The sequence below is a fragment of the Triticum dicoccoides genome, chromosome 6A, assembly GCF_002162155.2.
Source record: "Triticum dicoccoides isolate Atlit2015 ecotype Zavitan chromosome 6A, WEW_v2.0, whole genome shotgun sequence".
NCBI lineage: Eukaryota > Viridiplantae > Streptophyta > Magnoliopsida > Poales > Poaceae > Triticum > Triticum dicoccoides.
Window position 1 is genome coordinate 6,035,572 of NC_041390.1, and position 8,177 is coordinate 6,043,748.

Genomic DNA, 8,177 nt, shown 5'->3' on the forward strand with positions numbered 1-8,177 from the left:
CAGCTACTTTGCCATCTGCCACGGCTGACGGCAAAGGCATGGATGGCTGACGGCAGAGGTCTTTGCCGTCTGCCGCGGACGGCAAAAGGGGACGGCAAAGTAAGGTTCGGCAAAGAGCTACTTTGCCGTCTGCTTCGGGCGGCTGACGGCAAAGGGGCCTTTGCCATCAGCAGCGGACGGCAAAGAGTGCAGACGGCAATAAATGCGCTGTTACTCTATTAGGTGGTTAACGGCAGGCCTTTGCCGTCCGCCGCTGACGGCAAACTTCGGAAGGCCTTTGCCGTCCGCCGAATGATGTCAGCCGACGTCACTACACGGCAGGCCTTTGCCGTCCGCCACTGTAGGCAAAGTTTTTACTCTTTGCCGTCCGCCGCCGACGGCAAAGCCTTTGCCGTCAGCCACTGTAGGCAAACTGACCAAATTGGTCAGCCTCCCAGGAAGCACAGTTGCCTGCCACATGGCCTCTTTGCCGTCGGCTGTTGATGGCAAAGAGCCCTTTGCCGTCGGTGGCAGACGGCAAAGAGCCTGCATATTGTCTCTTTTTTTCTGTTTTTTTAATCCAACAATTTTCACAGCAAATATATATGACATATATAGATATATTTAACAGCAAGCATATCACATATCCAGCACATAATTCCATATACATATTACATAGCAAAGTTTCATCAACATAGCAAGTTCCATCAAGTTCCATCCATACACATTGTTCCATATACATATTACATAGCAAAGTTTCATCAACATAGCAAGTTCTATCATAGCAAGCTAGATACAATGCAAAGTTTTAGCAAAGAAAAAGCAAGCACTCCATCATAGCAAGCTAGCTTCCATGACGTGAGTGAAATCTGCAAAATGGTAAATAAGAAAGTTAGAAATAGGTGAATAGAACAAGAAGAAGACTAGAACAAGAAGTATATGTCATTTATGAGCTAACTTAGGTGAAATGGATCATATATGAGCTAACTAAGTTGAAATGGGTTGTTTATGATCTAACTTAGTTGAAATGGATCATTTATGAGCTAACTTAGTTGAAATGGGTCATTTATGAGCTAACTAAGGTGAAGGGCATCGTTTTTGAGCTAACTAAGGTGAAACGGATCGTTTTTTAGCTAACTAAGGTGAAATGGATCGTTTTTGACCTAACTAAGGTGAAATGGATCGTTTTTGAGCTAACTAAGGTGAAATGGATCGTTTTTGAGCTAACTTAGGTGAAATGGATCATTTATGAGCTAACTTAGGTGAAATGGATCATTTATGAGCTAACTTAGTTGAAATGGGTCGTTTATGAGCTAACTAAGGTGAAATGGATCGTTTTTGAGCTAACTAAGGTGAAATGGATCATTTTTTAGCTAACTTAGGTGAAATGGATCATTTATGAGCTAACTTAGTTGAAATGGGTCGTTTGTGAGCTAACTAAGGTGAAATGCCACATTTTGAGCTAACTAAGGTGAAATGGATCGTTTTTGAGCTAACTTAGGTGAAATGGATCATTTAAGAGCTAATTTAGGTGAAATGGATCGTTTTTAGCTAACTTAGGTGAAATGGATCGTTTAGGAGCTACTCTAGGTAAATTGGGTCATTTTAGAGCTAACTTGGATAAACTGGATCATTTATAAGCTAACCTAGGTAAGCTGGGTCATTTTGGATCTAACCTAGGTGAAATGGGTCATTTTGGAGCTAACCTAGGTGAAATGGGTCATTTTAAAGCTAATGTAGGTAAAATGGATCATTTAGGAGCTAATCTACGTAAAATGGGTCATTTTAGAGCTAACTTGGATAAATTGGATCACTTATAAGCTAACTAAGGTAAAATGTGTCATTTTAGAGCTAACTTAGGTAAAATGGATTGTTTATGAGCTAACTAAGTTAATTATGCAATTTTTGACATAAGTAAGCTAAGTACATATCATTTTAGAGCTAACTTAGGTAAAATGGATGGTTTATGAGGTCAGTAAGCTTATTAAGTCATTTTGGAGGAAAAGAAGCTAACTCTAGGTCATTATGGTAAGCATATTGGAGGAAATAAAGCTAAATCTAGGTCTTTATGCATTTGTTAAGCAAAACACTAGAGAAACTTACCGTGATCACGGAGGTGTAGGAGCGGGCTGGCTCGCGCCGGTAGCTGGAGAAGGATCGTGCGATGCGTTTCTGGAGTTAAGCTGCACCAAAGATCATTTCCAATGTCTTGTTAGCATTATGACACTCAAATGTTAAGACTAGCAAGTAATGTCCATTCAAATTAAACCCACCGTGCTCCCAGGAGCAATCACTGGCATCGGCGGAGCGGTCTGACCGGACTTCTTGCACACAGACTGCACATTTGGTTTTCACAACAGAGTCATACTAGTTAGTAATGAGACTCAAATGTTAAGAAAAGCAAGTAATCTGCAGAAGAAACATACCACAAGGAGCTCGTACATGGCCCTTGCTTGCATGTCATTCCGTGCCCTCTCCTCCTCCAACATCTTTGTCGTCCTCTCCTCCAACTCCCGCCGCCTCTCCGCCGCCTCCGCCAGAAGTTTCTCCGTTCTATCTCTCTCACTTTGTATAGCAGCCTGCAACACCACTCACATGACCATTTGTAATCATTGATGGAAGCGCACACAATGTAATGGAGAAAGATAGCTGAGTACGTATAACTAACCTTGAAGGCGAGTTGGACTGGCCGTTCACGAGGCCTTATCTCAGGAGCGGAGCTCGACTGGCGCGCCTTGATCTCTGGGAGAGTGCTAGGACAACGGATAAGTCCATCTCCCATGGCTATGGAGCCATGGGACCTCCCGCCACCAGATATCATCAGCAGCTCTGTATCAATGGGACCCTGGCTCGGGTTAAAGTCCTCCCCTTTCCTCGCCTTCCCCTGATCTCTATATTGCACGAGCTTGTCATGGGCGGAGATGTTGGTGAAGTTCTTTGGATCATCGAGGTCAGACGCAGAGAATGCCTTGACTTTCTTGTAAGGGCCAGTGTGGGCCATGGCAGACAGGTCGTACACCTCTGGCACCTTATCCGCCTTATTGTAGCGTGCCTGAAAGAGAGAAACAAAGTAAATTAGTAATTAAAGGGCTAAAGCTAGCATGATGAATGAATTGCATGAATAATGAAGCAAACCACATACCCAGTTCCACCCGTACTGAAATAAGTTGGAGCTGCCTTGGTGGTGTGGCACACCTTCCATTTGGGCACGTTTGTCCTTGGCCTCTTTGTGGGTGGCCAGCCATTCTTTTGAGCACCACGCATTGACCAACACCGCCCAACAATCCATCCGATCCACACACCATCTCGGAGGGGCCTAAGTTAGCAAATAGAAACTTGAGCGCTACAGCTATGAATTACTAAATGAAGGAAGTAAGTACAAGCCCTTAAGAATTACCTTCATGTAATTCTCCTTACTCAAGAACTTATCGCGGCACTCCTGCTTGGGCTTCTTGATACCACGCCCGGCGTAGTAGTCTCGAACAGCCTGCACCCAAACCTCATGTCGTAAGTTCTGAAGTAGGCGCTTGCACTCCTTGTGGATAACATCTACCGCCTCCTCCTCGTATCCCTCCTCACACCTGTAGAATGTCTGCAATCAAATGAGACAATATTGATTAGTAAAATTAATAACTAGCTAGTTGAAGATTTTTAATTGTGTAAAGGAGCAATTACCCAGAACTTTCTGATCACCACGTCTGCCCTCGTCTTTCACAAGACACCGTCGATAATCTCACCCGGCGGGGCCGGGGCAGCCAAGTAGTGTTCCCAAGTCAATCCAACCTCTGGAAGCCGACCCTCACCAGGCAACGTGACAAACGCCGGGAAGTTTTGCCGAATCAGAACTCCAAGGACGGAGTTGGGCCGGCGGGCACTTTCATGGTGGTCCCAACCCCTGCAACATGACAAGGCGAACACATCAGTTATTTGAAGAAACGTGAATGCAGAAGGTACAAAAAGATTAAATGCACTTACCTCTCCCCATCAGGGAAAATCAACCACCTCCGCTCGCGGGTCGCTGGCACGGACGGGAGCCGTGTAGCACCACACTGGTAGACGTTGCCCCCCTCCTCCCCCTCCTCATCAGTCAGCTCCCCGCCATCATCAGGATGGCCACTCGTCTCCCCGCCATCATCAGCATGGCCACTCGGCTCCTCAGGCTGACCCGACCAGTTACCCCATCCAGACGTGTGCTCCTCCGGGGTCTCGTGGGCCCAAGTCTCGTGGGCCGAAGGCCCATCGACCCGAGGCTCGTGGGCCGAAGACCCGTGGACCGGAGGCTCGTGGTCCGGAGTCCGTGCAGCCTCCTCCTCAGACGAGTCCACCCTAGCAGTCACGTGCTCGGGTGAAACAGCTGGGGGCGGCAGCGAGGAAGGCACCGTAAGAGTCACCCTACCTCCTCTCCCGCGACCACGTGCTCCACCTCCTCTCTTCTTCTTACCTCGTCCCCTGTTGGGCACCGCGGTCGACGAAGAAGGGCCCGGCGGTGTCGCCATACTGTCCAGCAATGCTCGGCGGAGAGGTGCGTGTGGAATGGAACACCTTGCACCACGCGCCGACGAAGAAGGGGCCTTGGCGCGCTCCCGACCAGCGCCCACCATCTTTCAACACCTGCCATGACAAAGAATAAACGAAATTAGTACAACATAAAAAAGTACCAACATGAATAATAATATGTTTATCACTTAAGTGTATCATCATCAAGTACAACATAAAAAAATTGAATACCTGACACTACTAATAATATCAATCAGTATCATCAATAAATGCATAATCATCATCATCACTATAATCAATGATGGGATCATAGGGTTCATTGGCATCAACATGTGCAAGGCCACCTTGACGTAATCGGTCAAGCATTGACAGGTCATCCGCAGCAGTAACCTCTTCTTGTTCCGGCTCTTCTTGTTCCTCCTTTGGGGTGATGTCGGATTCATTGTCGTTGTCTACTTCAATGTTTTGGGGTGAAGTATAGCGGTTCTTGAAACGCTTTTTGGAAAGACATGTCTCTTGGAAGAATTCTCCTTCATATGTGTCTGGGTTAATGTGAGGTTCACAATCCTCTTCCTTTGGGGGAGAAAGTCTAGCACGTGGCGGTACTTCATAAACAACATCCCAACCTTTCAGATTTGGATTAGTTTGGCAGGCCCACGGTAGATAGAATACTTGGGTCGCCTGTTGAGCCGTAATATAGACATCAGGAACATCTAAATGGGTGCTTTGGTTGATTTCAACTAGCCCTATATGTTCATGAGTCCTTCTAGTCTCCTTCGGCTGAAACCAATAACATTTGAAGACTACGACATTCGGTGGGTTTTCACCATAGAATAGAAGTTCATAAATTGCTTCAACTCTCCCATAATACTCGGTACCTCCTTCACCGATAGCAGATACACAACAATTTGCAGACTTTCGGTCGGCCATAGATAGCTCTTTGCCATAGGTACGAAAGCGATACCCGTTGATGTCGTACTTGTCAAATGAACGGACCTTATAGTCAAAACCATTAGCGACTTGTCTCAATTCGGCATCCATAGACTCTGAATTAGCCTACAAGTTTAATATGAAAGGATTGTTGCATTACACACAAATTAGCGAATGAAATGAAATTGTCTAACAGAAATTACTGTTTGTTTGAACCAACAAATCAAACCGGGATAGCCGCCTCCTTGCTTTGCGAGAAGCTCATACTCTTCGACGGAATCCTTTTGGATCTCCGCTCCATACGAGAATATGGCGACGTATCGACTGTATGACATATCAAGGAATAAGAGCAGTTCAAAGGAAATAGAAGTTGCGAAACAATGTACCAAGAACTTACTCGATGTACAGCCACACTTCTATCAGGTTCTTCTATCTGTTGGCCTGTCAATGCAGGTGGTGCAGAGTTTTTGACAACTCTACCCCTGATGAAGTTCTTCTTGTCTTTCCTGAACTTATGGCGAGGATCCAGGAACTTTTTATGCATGTCGAAGCAAGAAAACTTGCGACCGGCCTGAAGCCAACGAAACTCAAGAGCTCCCTTGCATGTGGGGCACGGGAACCTTCCATGCACACACCAGCCAACGAATAGCGCATACGCTGGCAAGTAATGCGTAGAGTACATGTACCAGACACGCATTATGAAGTTCCGTTTGCTAAAGGCGTCGTATGTCTTGAACCCATTATCCCAGGCTTCTTGCAATTCGTCCTTAAGCGGCTGCATGTACACATTCATATTTTTCCTGGATAGTTGGGCCCTAGAATTATCAACGTCAGGAAAATGTTCTTTCTTTGCATAATCTGTCCGGGGGGGAGATTGAGTGGAAAGACAAATACGGGCCAACAAATCTATTGGGCTGCTGTCATACCAAACACAGTGAACCCATCCATGCTGATGCCGACTCGAGGATGCCTCGGATCTGCCGCTTTGTCAGCATGTAATTCATCAAACTTTTTCCACGCAACACCATCCGATGTGTGTACCATCATCAGATTCCCATCTGCATCTAGTTCGGTTCTTTTGGCTGTTTTGTGCCATGTCATCTGTCTGGTCGTCTCTTCGACCATGAAAAGACGTTGAAGTCTTGGTACGATTGGCATATACCGAAGAACACTAACGGGGATTTTGGTCTGTGTCTTCTCACCCATACCGTTGTCTACCACAATATACATGGAAGACTTGCAAATGGGACAATAGTTCAAGTCCGCATAGTCAAGCCTAAATAAGGCACATCCTTTCTCACAGGCATGTATCTTCTCATAGGGCATCTTCAGTGCACGGAGGATTTTTTCCGACTGGTACAGGTTTGCAGGCATTACATGGCCTTTGGGTAAAAAGCGTCCAAATACTGTCATAATTGCGTCATAGCATTCTCTGCCCAAGTTGAACTGAGCCTTCAGAGCCATTACTTGTGAGATGGCATCCAACTGACAAAGCTCAGTGTGCTCGTGGAGCGGACATTTTGAAGATTCCAACATTTCATTGAAGGCCTTTGCAGATTCCTCCATCTCCTCGTCCGGATCCCGAGCATCATCATAGTCTTGCACCATGTTTTCCATCCCGGTACCATGCTCGTCGGTGCGACGACGATCCACCTCAGCTCGGTCACGTTGGGCAGACTCGCCATGAAATGTCCACACCGTATAATCGGGCGTAAAACCACTCTTCTGCAGGTGTTTGCCCATTTCAGCCTCTGTCTTCTTTTCCCAATTGCCGCACCGGAAACAGGGGCACCAGGTTTTCTTCTGGCCATTTGCAAATGCGGCTTGCACAAACCCCTTGGTTTTTGTGAACCATTCAGCGCTCCATTTGTTGTGACCAGTGTGACCGGTATACATCCACGCATGGTCACTCATCTTGACTTTCAGAGCTACTGGACACACAACAATTATATATGTAATTCACCATGTATATATTCATCAGTTGATCTACTTTGTCAATTTTATTACATCCATGCAACCTACACTCTAAATGTAATGATTGGTCCTAATCCCACCCGTGTATGTGTATATTGGGTTCATTTTCCCATGCTATGCTCCGGATCTGACGCAAAATTTCGGTAGCACCTCCCCGCTGTTCTCCTGATACACGTCTCTGCAATAAACAGAGAGGATGTGTACCCGGAGAACAATAGGGGAGGCACTGACAAAATTTATGCATCGGATCCGGAGCAAAGCATATGGGAAAACGAACCCAATCTACACATACTCGGGCTGTCCATGGATAGCATTGGACAATTCGAAAGAATCAAGGTTATAAATATGCAAATGCATGCATATTTATAACTATGACGCTTTCGAATGGGAGACACATATTGGTTACGCATACTGATGATTCAAGACACATATATAGCTAGCTATCAAGTTTCATCGGAATAGATCAAATAATTAATGGGGGAGGAGGACATGTCATTTGTGCTCACCCACGAACGAAGGGGCAGAGCTCGTCAAACGCACGGCGAGGTCGTCGAACACCAAACCTCGCAGCGATGAAACAACTGCACATTTAAAACTACCCGATCAACACAATTAGATATGATGTTTTTCATAACAAAATCGAAAAATATATGACCTAACTAATAATTCACAAATATAAGACCCCGTCGGCCTCTGCAAGGCCAAAGAACACCTTTTTGGGAGGTGTCGGGGGTCGGGTGTCGTGTCGGTGTCGGGGTGCCGTGTCGGGGTCGGGGTGCTGTTTTGGGGTCGGGGGG